Here is a 15,426-nt window from a genome sequence, read left to right as displayed (position 1 = left end):
CAGCATGTTATCAGCTCTGTTGGCACCAATTTATAGCAACTGACGAGTGACAGCTATCTGTCAAATTCTTTCTAAATTTAATCGACCACTATGTTCTGAACTGTGTCTGACATGGAGATCAACGCATGCCCTTTTCTGCTGTTTAGATACACTGAATTTAAATAAAGTTTGACTGTCTGGAGACGTCAAACTCACTGAGGACAAACTTTTACAGGGTAAAGAAGGCACATGATCGATGAGATGCTCTAAAAGACTTTTATTGAGAAGAAAATGAAGCAAACAATTGATTCACAACCACGAACACACATGCAAAGAGGACATATTATCATCATTATTATAAGCATTCATAAAAAGGCCACACTAAAGCAGCCTTAAAGGTGCAATATGTAAGAATTGGCCAGAGTAGCTGCTAACAGCTAGCGGTCTGGATTTAGCGTGCTAAAAATTGCAGCACAATACATCGATGTCACGAGGTCAAAACTGTCATTCCTCCACATCAAATTTTAGTGAAGTCGTGAATGTTAACAACTAAAATTCCTTTATATTGCACCTTTAAGATTGTAACAACAATATATAGAGAGCTGTATTTTAGCAGAATTGAGTAACAAGAACATACAAAGTCAGCAAAAATGTGTCTTCAATGTTTTCAGCCAGTATTTACAGAAACAAACAACATCCCCGGGAACTCGTTCGTTCAGGCTCAGCTCTCAGTTGTTCCGCTTTCCAGACGAACCCTGCAACAGACAGAACGGACACATCTTCATGAGCTCTTTTTGTCACTTGTTCCTTGACATATAACATTTGCAGAAGTAGTTTTTACACAAGGGACAGACAACGTGGAGACGGTGGAGAACGAACCTGAAGCTTCCACACCACCAACATCACGAAGGCCCCGTAGACGCAGCTCTTGGTGATTAAAACACTGTAGGCGAGTTTGCCAGCCTGGTTTGTCTTCAAATATGTCTCTGCAGAAAGTTCAAACATTACAATGAGTGACATAAACATACATGATATATGATACGTTTTATAGAAATGTAGAGGTGATATGTATGAAAAGTGAAAATTTAACATATCTGTGAATTGCAGAAACGTACAATGACAACATTTTATTTCGGTGAGTTGGCTGCAATATCATAACTTGAGTATTTCCATTTTCTTTAATTGATAGTTACTTTGCAGATTACACGCTACATTAGAGCCAAAGAAGCTTATTTTTAAATAGTATCGGTATATAACTGTATATACAGACATGTAAATATTTATATGAAGTACACTTAAGACTTTTACTCAAGTACTATCCGTATGGGGGACTTTCACTCTTCCTAAAGTAATATTTTAACATGATATCTTTACTTTCACTCAAATATAACTTTCTGGGTACTTTTTACAACACAACACTGCTTTTTATGTATATTTATATACATGATGCATGTTATATATATGTGTGTCTGTTATTTTGTTTCATTTTTCTATTTCATTAACTTTTTTATTCCGCGAACTAATATTGTTACTCACACAATTTCTAAGTTAATTTCCTTCCTTATTTGATCATAATTGTAATTGTGCTTCGGCAACAAATTAACATGATTTAAAGAGGACACATCCAGTGTACTTTGTGGCAGCGGTTTATATATGCAGTTAATGTATGCTTATAAAAACCACCATGAGTGTATTTTATAGACTGTATTATTATAATTTTAGGCATTGAGGTAAACAGAAGCACAAAATAATGTATTTACCTTTTGTCATGGTATTTCCTGTATCTGGAGCTATGAAATGGACAAGACAAGGAGAGATTAATTACATGTATTTCCAACAGCAAGAAGATGTTGTTTAAAGGAACAGTTCACAGAAAAATGAAATTTCAGTCATTATCTACTATTTTCGGAGCTTCACAGCAAAACAGCGTCGCAGTAGATGGGGACTTTATTTATTAAATGTATTTATTTGGTTGTTTTTAACATTTAAAACAAGTCCCCATCTACTTCAGCTGTTTAGGAGAACGCTGCAATGCTGTTTTGCTGTGAAGCTCCAGAAATGTTTTGTGGACTGAGAAACTTCACTTGACCTTCCATCAGAGTTGAGCAGATAATGACAGAATATTTATTTTTGGGTGAACTTATCCTTTATGAATGAACATACCTTCTACGCCACTTATTTTAGCTGGACAGTCCTCTGTAGCAGTCCTATTGAAGAAGCTGACAATGCACTCAAATTCATTGTTGGGATCGAACCACTCTTCAGCGGGGACCCTCAGCCTGCTGGTGATTTTGTAAAACTGTCCATTGCTTGGCCGCACAGCTTGGTTGTCCGTCGCCACACCAATAACTCGTGGCTCCCCATTAATCTTCCAGGATACTTTGACATGGTCTGGGTAGAATTCACTGGCCACACAAAGCAAGGTCTTCTTCCTTTTGTCTGGGTTTATTTTGTTTCGGCACTCCTTCGTTGAAGGTGGGAGCACTTTCACTGTTGGTTTGATAATTTCACGGTCTTTTTCTGCAAGAAGGACAAAAGTCAATTAACCAACGTTGCATTCATACGTTAAACCAGTGTGAAATAACTCTAATGTAAATGTGACATCTTAGTACCTGATTATGATGTACACATCAGGGTGCAAAAAAGACACAGGAGAACTTTTTCAAACTGAACTTTAAACACTCGCAGAGAGTCATTTAAATTGAGTTTCCTCAGTTAAAAATGTGGTTTTTAATGCAGTGATCTTACCAAGAACTGTAAGCCTGGTTCCCCCTCCAAATTCAGCAGGATAAGTGTCTGAGCACACCGCTGACTCGCATGTAAAAAACTGACAAAGATCTACCACGGCCTAATTTATTCTTTTACTGCATTTGGGAGTTTTTCACAAACAAGGATCCCACTTAAAGACTCGTTAATCAAATTTTAAAGACCCTGTTCCTTCACTTCTTGATTTAAAGAAGGAAATCTTACCAGCAGCTGATCAAATGTTGGCCATTATAAATACTTTAATGACATTTTTGGGCTTGAAAAAAAACTTAATTCATAACTTTTACACTTTGTTTAGCATATTTGAGAGTAAACCTGCACACTAACACCAGGAAATCACTAAACAAAGACATCCAAACAGCAGCTTTTTACAGCAACAAACTTAATCTTTCTCAGGATTTGAGTTTAAAGAAAGTCACAAGACAAACATTAATGTCAGGATATTTTTTTATATATAAAGTTTTCTTACCCAACACAGTCAGCTTGGTTCCACTGCCAAAGTAAGCAGGGTCATAGTTGTTCACACTGATACAAGGCTACAGAAAAACTGTGCAGCCTCTCAGCACTGGCAGGTGCAAAACTGGGTTTGTGCCTTTTTTTTTTTTGCTTCAGATAAAGTAAAAACCTTTGTGCACGTTAAAACGTAGAAACAATACACCTGCATACTGAATTGGTTTAGTTGCTTCTGATTCAAAAATGCATTTAACTGCATGAGATTAAAAACAACCCTTACATCTAACATTTCAGTTACCAACTAGTTTGCCAGTAGATCCTAAGGAATATTAGATTAGTTTATGTTAACATGTAAGTATCTTACCTAAAACAGTGAGTTTAGTCCCAGCTCCGAAATAAGCTTCTGACTGTGAACTCACAGTATTTAACAGAGATGATAAGAACTCCATGTGAGAGTAATAATCTGGGCATAGAGCCAGGTTGTTGTTTTTTTTTATCGCTGCAGTACTTTTGCTAGAGAACATAGACAAAGATTGTTTTTCTGAGCACAATCTTCCACTTTTTAAAAAGACAATACTTTTTGTACTTTGTTTACTAGCATTAAATTAAAGGTCTGAACGTATATCTTAACACTGGACATTATTTCCTACTCATGCATTATCCAAACAAGTTGTGACTGAAGCTCTGTGAAATGATTTTGCTGCAGGTTTTCTTACCTAAAACGGTGAGTTTAGTTCCAGCTCCAAAGTAAGCCTCGGTGTTGGAGCACAGAGACTTTCAACCGTGACAAAACCTCTTCCTACAGCCTTTCTTTGTCTCTGACACTCTGAAATTATTCTAACTTTTTTTTTTATGGACCATTTTAACATCTATTCAACATTTTTGTGTTCATATAATGCTTTTTTAATTTAGTTATGTGCAAAAACGTTGGTGTTCAGGAGTTGTTTGAGCCTGCGAGTATCTTTACAGTACTAAAAACATCTTAACAAAATCATACCTGAACAATATTTAACGCAATTTAAAACGATTTCTTACCCAAAACAGTTAACTTTGTTCCTCCACCGAAGAAAGCCTCTCTACCATCATTGTCACAGTGCACTCGATCAGTGCTCAAAACAGTCCCAGATGCTGCTCATCTTTTTTTAATACATGTGAACTTTCCTTTAAAAGTAACAACTACCGCCTGGTTTTGCAAGTTGCAAGCAGTACAGACTAACAATCATCACCCTGTCAGACTTTATTAACTCACCAAGAACAGTCAGTTTTGTGCCCCAGCTGAAATTAGCTTCATACTGACACAGAATATGATCCCCAAGAACAAAAACCTCTGAGCTAAAGTTAAACTGCCCTTGAGTACAGTAAGTTTCTCACAGAAACACTCAAATTAAAGTTCGATTTCTTACCTAAAACAGTTAACTTTGTTCCTCCACCAAAGTAAGCTTCTGCATTCTGGTTCACAGTGCATTCGATCAGTGCTCAAAACAGCCCCAGATGCTGCTTTGACTTTTCTTCTCTGGTTTCTAGTTTTCTAATAACTGTAACTTCGCTTTAAAACCAACAACTTCAGACTGTTTTTACAGGTTGTAAGCAACGCAGACCAACAATTACAACCCTGTTAGATTTTTATTAACTTACCAAGAACAGTCAGTTTTGTGCCTTGGCCAAAATAAGAACAAAAACCTCTGAGCTAAACTTAAAATGGACTTCAGTGCAGTAAGACTACAGATTAATGAAATACTTGATTTTTTATTGATGTTTGATTTCTTACCTAGAACAGTTAACTTTGTTCCTCCACCAAAGTACGCTTCATTGCTACCAGTGTCACAGTGCACTTGATCAGTGCTCAAAACAGCCCCAGATGCTGCTTTGACTTTGCTGCTTTATCTTATAGTTTTCTAATAAATGTAACTTTCCTTTAAAACCAACACCAACTCACCAAGAACAGTCAGTTTTGTGCCTGGACCAAAATAAGCTTCATTCTGACAGAGTTTAATCTGAAAAACAAAAACCTTTGAGCTAAACTTAAACTGGACTTGATTGCAGATACTTTCTTTCAGAAACACTACAATTAAATTTGATTTCTTACCTAAAACAGTCAATTTTGTTCCTCCACCGAAGTAAGCTTCTGTGCCACCACCAGAGTCACAGTGCACTTGATCAGTGCTCAAAACAGCCTCAGATGCTGCTTTAATATTGCTACATCAAATTTTAGTTTTCTAATAAATGTAACTTCCCTTTAAAACCATCAACTACACACCATTTTTCAGCAATACAAACAATCAATTAAGATCCTGTTAGACTTAATACACTCACCAAGAACAGTCAGTTTTGTGCCTGGGCCAAAATAAGCTTCATTCTGACACAGAGTTTAATCTGAAGAGCAAAAACCTCTGAGCTCAACTTAAACTGGACTAACAGGAACACTCACATTAAGTTTTACAAAACACTTAGTTAGATTTCTTACCTAAAACAGTTAATTTTGTTCCTCCACCGAAGTAAGCCTCTGAGCCAGTACCAGAGTCACAGTGCACTTGATCAGTGCTCAGAACAGCCCCAGATGCTGCTTTAACATTGCTGCTTCATCTTATAGTTTTCTAATAAATCAAACTTCCCTTTAAAATCAATGACTACAGCCTGTTTTTGCAAGTTGTAAGCAACGCAGACCAACAATTACATTCCTGTTAGATTTTATGAACTTACCAAGAACAGTTTTGTGCCTGTTTAATCTGAAGAGCAAAAACATCTGAGCTAAATTTAAACTGGACTTGATTGCAGATAGTTTCTTTCAGAAACACTACAATTAAATTTGATTTCTTACCTAAAACAGTTAACTTTGTTCCTCCACCGAAGTAAGCCTCTCTCTGAGTCACAGTGCACTCGATCAGTGCTCAAAACAGCCCCAGATGCTGCTTTGACTTAGCTTCTTTAGTTTCTAGTTTTCTGAAGAGCAAAAACCTCTCAGCTAAACTTAAACTGGACTAACAGGAACACTCACATTATATTTTACAAAACACTTTGTTTGATTTCTTACCTAAAACAGTTAATTTTGTTCCTCCACCGAAGTAAGCCTCTGAGGCACCACCAGAGTCACAGTGCACTCGATCGGTGCTCAAAACAGCCTCAGATGCTGCTTTGACTTTGTTTCTTTAGTTTCTAGTTTTCTAATAGTTCAAACTTTCCTTTAAAACAAACACCTGCAGCCTGTTTTTGCAACTTGTAAGCAACGCAGACCAACAATTACCACCCTGTTAGACTTTTATTTACTCACCAAGAACAGTCAGTTTTGTGCCTGGGCCAAAATAAACTTCGTTCTGACACAGTGTTTAATCTGAAGAGCAAAAACCTCTCAGCTAAACTTAGACTGGACTTGAGTGCAGTACGTTTCTCACAGAAACACTCAAATAATAATAATTTCTTTGATTTCTTACCTAAAACAGTTAATTTTGTTCCTCCACCGAAGTAAGCCTCTCCACCAGCAGAGTCACAGTGCACTTGATCAGTGCTCAAAACAGCCCCAGATGCTGCTTTGACTTTGCTTCTTTTCCTTCTAGTTTTTTAATAAATAAAACTCTCCTTTAAAACCAACACCCGCAGCCTGTTTTTGCAAGTTGTAAGCAATGCAAACCAACAATTACCACCCTGTTAGATTTTATAAACTTACCAAGAACAGTCAGTTTTGTGCCTGGGCTGAAAAAAGCTTCGAACTGACACAGAGTTTAATCTAAAGAGCAAAAACCTCTGAGCTAGACCTAAACTGGACTAACAAGATCTCTCACATTACATTTTACAAAACACTTTGTTTGATTTCTTACCTAAAACAGTTAATTTTGTTCCTCCACCGAAGTAAGCCTCTCTGTTACCAGAGTCACAGTGCACTCGATCAGTGCTCGAAACAGCCCCAGATGCTGCATTGACTTCGCTTCTTCAGTTTCTAGTTTTCTAATAGATAAAACTCTCCTTTAAAACCAACACCTGCAGCCTGTTTTTGAAAGTTCTAAGCAATGCAAACCAACAATTACCACCCTGTTAGACTTTATAAACTTACCAAGAACAGTCAGTTTTGTGCCTGGGCCGAAATAAACTTCGTTCTGACACAGAGTTTAATCTGAAGAGCAAAAACCTCTCAGCTAAACTTAAACTGGAGTAACAGGAACTCTCACATTAAGTTTTACAAAACACTTTGTTTGATTTCTTACCTAAAACAGTTAATTTTGTTCCTCCACCGAAGTAAGCCTCTGCACCATTAGTGTCACAGTGCACTTGCTCAGTGCTCAAAACAGCCCCAGATGCTGCTTTAACATTGTTTCTTTATTTTCTAATTTTCTAATAAATGTAACTTTCCTTAATAACCAACGACTACAGTCTGTTTTTGCAAGCTGTAAGCAATGCAGACCAACAATTACCAACCTGTTAGACTTTACAAACTTACCAAGAACAGTCAGTTTTGCGCCTGGGCCAAAATAAACTTCTTTCTGACACAGAGTTTAATCTGAAGATCAAAAACCTCTCAGCTAAACTTAAACTGGACTAACAGGAACTCTCACATTACATTTTACAAAACACTTTATTTGATTTCTTACCTAAAACAGTTAACTTTGTTCCTCCACCGAAGTAAGCTTCTCCAGTATTAGAGTCACAGTGCACTTGATCAGTGCTTAAAACAGCCCCAGATGCTGCTTTACTTTGTTTCTTTAGTTTTCTAGTTTTCTAATAACTGTAACTGTCCTTTTTTTGTCCTGTTTTTGCAAGTTGTAAGCAATGCAGACCAACAATTACCACCCTGTTAGACTTTATAAACCTACCATGAACAGTCAGTTTTGTGCCTGAGCCAAAATAAGAACAAAAACCTCTGAGCCAATCTTAAAATGGACTTCAGTGCAGTGCAGAAACACTAACACTACAGATTAAATAAAATACTTAGTTTGATTTCTTACCTAGAACAGTTAACTTTGTTCCTCCACCGAAGTAAGCTTCATAGCTACCAGAGTCACAGTGCACTTGATTAGTGCTCAAAACAGCCCCAGATGCTGCTTTTACTTTGCAGCTTTATCTTATAGTTTTCTAATAAATGAATAAATTTTCCTTTAAGACCAACAACTACAGCCTGTTTTTTTCAAGTTGCAAGCAACACAAACTAACAATTACTACCCTGTTAGACTTTATTTACTCACCAAGAACAGTCAGTTTTGTGCCTGGCCTGAAAAAAGCTTCTGACTGACACCAAGTTTAATCTGAAGAGCAAAAACCACTGAGCTAAACTTAAACTGGACTTGAGTTGACCCAAATTTACAAATTAATAAAATACTTTCTTTGATTTCTTACCTAGAACAGTTAACTTTGTTCCTCCACCGAAGTGAGCTTCATTGCCACTAGAGTCACAGTGCACTTGATCAGTGCTCAGAACAGCCCCAGATGCTGCTTTGACTTTGCTGCTTTATCTTGTAGTTTTCTAATAAATGTAACTTCCCTTTAAAACCGACAACTGCAGCTGCAGTTTTTGCAAGTTGTAAGCAATGCAAACCTGTCAATCATCACCCTGTCAGGCTTTATTAACTTACAAAGAACTAAAACCTCTGAGCTAAACTTTAAATGGACTTCAGTGCAGTTACATATACACTCAAAATTACAAATTAATAAAATACTTAGTTGGATTTCTTACCTAAAACAGTTAACTTTGTTCCTCCACCGAAGTAAGCCTCTCTATCATTGTCACAGTGCACTCGATCAGTGCTAAAAACAGCCTCAGATACTGCTTTTACTTTGTTTCTTTAGTTTCTAGTTTTCAAATAAATGTAACTTCACTTTAAAACCAACAACTTCAGCCTGTTTTTTGCAGGTTTTAAGCAACACAAACCAACAATCACAATCACAATCCTGTTAGACATTATTTACTCACCAAGAACAGTCAGTTTTGTGCCTGGGCCGAAATAAGCTTCGTACTGACACAGCGCTTAATCTCAAGAACAAAAACCTCTGAGCCAAACTTAAACTGGACTTGAGTGCAGTAACTTTCTGACAGAAGCACTATGATTAAAATACTTTTTGTCATTTCTTTGATTTCTTACCTAAAACAGTTAGTTTTGTTCCTCCACCGAAGTAAGCTTCATAACCACTGGAGTCACAGTGCACTTGTTCAGTGCTCAAAACAGCCCCAGATACAGCTTTTACTTTGTTTCTTTAAATTTAGTTGCTTTAAGTGTTTATTGCATTAAATGCCACTACTTTTTGACTCCAGCATTCAACACCAACATTCAGCTGCACTGCAGTTTGTTTGTTTTTCACAAGTTTAATGTAACACAAAACTTTTCCTTTAACTTGTATATGTTTTACGTCTCTTACAGGGGAATTAATCAGAAGATTATTTAATGTCTTACTCACCGAGAACAGTCAGTTTTGTTCCCTGGCCGAAATAGGCTTCGTAATTGGCACAGCGCTTGAGCTGAACAACAAAAAGTACTGAGCTGAGCTTAAGCTATGAAGACCCAAATGCATTATGATTCTTAATACACTACCCTGATTATAAATCCAGTTAAATTTGTCCAGTTTATTCATCGACTTACCCAAAACAGTCAGTTTTGTTCCTTTTCCGAAGTATGCTTCAGCATTGTCACAGTGCAGAAATGCTTAACACGAAACTCTGGTGTCTTTCTTGAGCACAATTAATTTTGGGAAGTCTTTACTTCTGTTAACTAGACTCTAAAGTGATGTCACATCTATTAAAATACAGTAATGAACTGAAATATTTACCTAAAACTGTGAGTTTGGTTCCTTGGCCAAAGTAAGCAGGCTGAGTGTTGGTCACAGTGTTTTCACTCCAGCTCAATATTGCAGCTTTTTTGCAACATACATTTTTTGCTTACATACATTTTACTTTTAAACAATTAAACTAGTTTGAGTTTCTTGCACTTATTTTAAGTCAATAAAGCTCCAACTTACCCAAAACAGTGAGTTTTGTTCCTTTTCCAAAGTAAGCTTCGACTTGATTGTCACAGTGCAGAAATACTGAGCATGAAACTCTTGTGTCTTTCTCTACCAGAATTATCTTTGGAAACACTTTGACTAATAATTCTGTTTTTACAAAGACTCTAAAGTGATGTGACAGCTATTAAAATACAGTAATGAAGTGAAATATTTACCTAAAACTCTGAGTTTGGTTCCTTGGCCGAAGTAAGCAGGATCACCTTGGTTCACAGTGGTTTCACTCCAGCTCAATACTTCAACTTTGTTACAGAAACTGGTTTCTCCTTCACTTTTATACGAACACCTTGACTATTTTTGTTGCAGTGAACTGAATCTACAAAAGCTTTGACTTACCCAAAACAGTGAGTTTTGTTCCTTTTCCAAAGTAAGCTTCGCCTTGATTGTCACAGTGCAGAAATACTGAGCATGAAACCCTTGTGTCTTTCTCTACCAGAATCATCTTTGGAAACACTTTGACTAATAATTCTGTTTTTACAAAGACTCTAAAGTGACGTGACGGCTATTAAAATACAGTAATGAAGTGAAATATTTACCTAAAACTGTGAGTTTGGTTCCTTGGCCGAAGTAAGCAGGGTTAGCTTGGTTCACAGTGTTTTCACTCCAGCTCAATACTTCAACTTTGTCACAGAAACTGGTTTCTCCTTCACTTTTACACGAACACTTCGACTATTTTTGTTGCAGTGAACTGAAGCTACAAAAGCTTTGACTTACCCAAAACAGTGAGTTTTGTTCCTTTTCCAAAGTAAGCTTCGCTTCGATCGTCACAGTGCAGAAATACTGAGCATGAAACCCTTGTGTCTTTCTCTACCAGAATTATCTTTGGAAACACTTTGACTAATAATTCTGTTTTTACAAAGACTCTAAAGTGATGTCACATCTATTAAAATACAGTAATGAACTGAAGTATTTACCTAAAACAGTGAGTTTGGTTCCTTGGCCGAAGTAAGCAGGATCAGTGTAGGTCACAGTGTTTTCACTCCAGCTCAATATTGCAGCTTTTTCGTAACAACAGTTTTTTTTCCCTTTGCTTTCATACATTTAAACAATTAAACTAGTTTAAGTTTCTTGCGCTTATTTAAGTCGATAAAGCTTTGACTTACCCAAAACAGTGAGTTTTGTTCCTTTCCCAAAGTAAGCTTCGTTTATGTTGTCACAGTGCAGAAATACTGGACATGAAACTCTTGTGTCTTTCTTTACTAGATTTATCTTTGGAAACACTTTCACAAATAATTCTGTTTTTACAAAGACTCTAAAGTGATGTGACAGCTATTAAAATACAGTAATGAAGAGAAATATTTACCTAAAACTGTGAGTTTGGTTCCTTGGCCGAAGTAAGCAGGCTGACCTTGGTTCACAGTGTTTTCACTTCAGCTCAATACTTAAACTTTTTTATAGAAACTGGTTTCTCCTTCACTTTTATGGGAACAATTCAACTATTTTTGTTGCAGTGAACTGAAGATACAAAAGCTTTGACTTACCTAAAACAGTGAGTTTTGTTCCTTTTCCAAAGTAAGCTTCGTTTGCATTGTCACAGTGCAGAAATACTGAGCATGAAACTCGTGTCTTTCCCTACTAGATTTATCTTTAGAAACACTTTTTCAAAGAATTCATTTTTTACAAAGACTCTAAAGTGACGTGACAGCTATTAAAATGTAATGAAGTGAAATATTTACCTAAAACAGTGAGTTTGGTTCCTTGGCCGAAGTAAGCAGGCTCATTGTAGTTCACAGTGATCCCACTTCAGCTCAATATTGCAGCTTTTATATACGAACAGTTTTTTTCCTTCGCTTTTAGACCAATGTTTCAAATAATCTAAGTTTGTTTCAGTGAACTGAAGTTGCAAAAGCTTCGACTTACCCAGAACAGTGAGTTTTGTTCCCTTTCCAAAGTAAGCTTCAGTTCCAGTGTCACACTGAATGTCTCCTCCAACAAAAAGTCACAAAACTTTCCATAATCAGCATGTTGAGACAGTCTAATAATCCAGAGGATGAAGAAGCTTCAAACATGCAGGATGAGCTTCATTATGTCCAAAGTTGTTCTGTTTGTTGTGACGATGACTAAAAGAGGAATCCAAATGCCCCAGATGTGACTTGAAAGTCAATAAAAAACTTTTTTTTCTATCCAGTTACCTTCATATTAATTGACTTTTCAATATCAAAGTGTTCCTGCATCTTATAAACCCTCAGATTACTGATTTTTCTGCTCCCAGGCTGCATGTAGCCGTCTAAACAATGGGTGTTAATGGGAGGAGGTTTTTGTACGACGGCTCTATGGGAATGTATCACCGTGGCCCCCTGTCCCCACGATGAAAAACCGTCTAACAAAAACCTAATGTCGCTTCATTTCTCCCCCCCCTCTCCTTCCCCCACCCAGCTCCTCCGTATCTCAGCCTCCATCTCTGTGTGTCTGTGGGAGCAGCTGTGCAGGTCGGGCTGGGTGACGGATGAACGAGCTCCAACCTGACTGCTGCTATTTCTGTGACGGCTAAGAAAAGAAGCAAGAACAGAGGGGAGGTAAAGATAAACTGGTCTTTGTTTGGGTTTGTTTGTCACTCCTCAGAGGAAGTGACATCACTGCTGGTCACACCTCTTTATCCTCGCAGTTTATCAGTGAAGCTCATTTCTATCTTGTTCACGATGTGCACGCACCGTCCGTTACTGCGACAGCCGTTGTAACAAATTTAAATGCGCCCTTTCGCTGTGTGAGCGCCAATTTATGACCGTGAAATAACTTATATCCCACTTAAAAGAACATTTAGTGGAGGGGCGGCCTGTGGCATGTCCAGTTACTGGTTAAAAAAATAAAATACAATCACTATAAAATCATTATTTACTGCCGACATAGAAATTATTTCCCATTCTTCTGCATCGAGCCATCCAGAACTTGAATTTCCTGAGGTTGCTGCCTGTATTAATTGGTGACAAAGTGCAAAATCCAGGAGATGATGTCTCCAGCTTAAAAAGGATATATGTGGCAGGATATTTTACAGTTTAATAATAAATAGTATTGTCTAAGATGACATCTGAAACTGAAACAGTAAACTTCACTGGGAATTTGATAGTCATACATTTTCCTGAGCATCTTTTTCTGCATAACATTCCCTAAAAAAAGATTTTTAATATTGACGCATATTGGGTAACAATGATCAGAATCAGAATCAGAATTCCTTTATTTGTCCCGCAAATGGGGAAATTTCTTTGTCACAACAGCCAAAGGACAGTATCACACTTAAACAGCAATAAAAGTAAAAAATAAACAATATAATAAGACATAAGAAATAGAATTTAACTGGTATATACATAATATCTACAATATGAAATGATATGAAATTGGTATTTGATATGATACCGGCATATTACTGATATTTCAGATGATATTATAGGCCAACTGATATATCGGCCAGTATCTGTCATATGCATGCAATTTACACGTTTTTTTAAACTGCTTAATGTAGAGGATATTTTTAAAAGTTAACTCATGCATGCAGAGACTTGAAGGTTTCCCTCCTGTGGTGCTTGTTGCACACTGTATCCTTTGACAGAGTCATAGGGAGCTGATGCTTCTCACCTACAAAATGACATGGTATAATCTGAAACATTAAGTCATCACACGATTTTGGGCTGGCCAAATCATGTTGAATCATAGCTGAAGGAGGCCTGATCAAAAACATGACCTATATTCACCGTGTGACATCAGATGATTTTACAACTTATACTTTAACTTTGGAGTGGAAGTATAAAGTAGCAGAAATGGAAATATTCAATTAAAGTCCAAGAACCTCAAAGTTGTAGCCTAGTTAAGTAAATGAGTAAATGCCATTAGAAGTCATTCTTATCCTACATTAATAGGCAGTTTAGTATCAAACCAGTGGAGCCACAGCTCCTTCCTGCCTGTGTGCCATCTGTGACAGTCACACTTGTTATTTGTATGACTGTCTGCTCTGTGTACATCACTGTGACTGGCAGCACAGTAGTAGGTGCTGCTGTCATTGAGAAGCAGCTCAGTTATTTCAAGAGTGAAGCTGTTTTTGGATGCATCGATAGAGGACTGGAAGTGCCCCGAAATCTTCTCATGTTCTTTGATGAGAAACTCCACTGGAGCTCCGTAGTGGGTTTGTCGATACCAGAGCATGGTGTAGCTCATCATGTCGAACCCTGGACCCATGCTGCACTCCAACTTTAATGGGAGTCCACTGTCCGATATTTGATCTCCAGGTTGAAGAACTACAACTGTGAGACCTGCAGCACATGAAGGATAATGTTTCTTTGTTTCATCTCAATAAACAGAAGAGTGAATGCACTTAGATATGTACATTTGATAGGAACTTTCAAGTACCGGTCAGCTATTACATCCACTATTACAACCTACCTGAGTGTAAAAGAAGTGACAGATAAATGACTGAGATCAGCATGATGAGCCTCCGTCCAGATGAAGGATGGAGTCAAACTGTTCAACACAAAGGAAACACAAGGTCACATGCTCCCATGATCACATGACTGGAGGGGGAGGTACTGCATATATCACACTCACCCGTAATCAGCAAATCAATTTGGGATCTCGGGCTTTCAGAGACTTGGATTATACCGGACAAGCTGTATCAAGCCATTTTATGTTTTCTTTCTGTTGTTTTTTACGCTTAAACAAGTCCCGATCTACTTCAGGTGTTCAGAGAATGCTGAATATAAAATTATTTGCATATTATGTAGTAAATAAGTTTACATGAGCACAAACTGCGTGTGCACTTACTTCATCAATTAGCAGAATCAGACCCCAGTAATCATCATAATTATTTCACTTCTCAAATAACTAAAACCCTGAGCAACAGCTGTCATTATTTTCTGTGTTGTAGGAGGTTTTTAGTCAAGCGGTGCTATTAAACCACATCACTGTGTGCTGGCAGCGCAGAAATACACAGCTGAGTCTGATGTGTTCACTGTGTGAATGAGCAGAGATCCTTTCAGTGTGTCCTCTCTTTTAATCTGGAATCTGGAGTCTTTAAACTGGACCTCGTAGGTCGGGTCATTCTTGAGGAATGTGAACCCAATGAGGCTCATAGACCGACTGCTCTGTTGGTGTTGGTACCACAGCATCACTTGGAGGCTGCTGTCATCATGACTGCAGGTAATGGTGAGCTCCTTCGTCCCTTCCTCCACAACTTTAGAAGAGGGCTGTTTAAATTCAACACTCACCACTTTCCCTGTGAACAAAGTCAAAGTGGTACAGATGTTACAGAAACTACAGTACTTG

At 37.5% G+C, this 15,426-nt stretch overlaps 1 gene segment (V, D, J or C); it reads right to left on the bottom strand.

Annotated features, from left to right (window-relative positions):
* Positions 1–241: 241 nt before the first annotated feature.
* Positions 242–14,343, bottom strand: LOC311274083 (T-cell receptor beta-1 chain C region-like). The segment is given in 6 exons: positions 14,133–14,343; positions 10,335–10,379; positions 2,143–2,499; positions 1,740–1,769; positions 859–965; positions 242–734 (listed from the first exon to the last, which is right to left on the bottom strand).
* Positions 14,344–15,426: the final 1,083 nt, after the last annotated feature.

This window comes from Pagrus pagrus (assembly GCF_965226575.1).
Source record: "Pagrus pagrus genome assembly, chromosome: 18".
Lineage (NCBI taxonomy): Eukaryota > Metazoa > Chordata > Actinopteri > Spariformes > Sparidae > Pagrus > Pagrus pagrus.
This window is presented reverse-complemented; position numbering and strand designations above follow the sequence as displayed.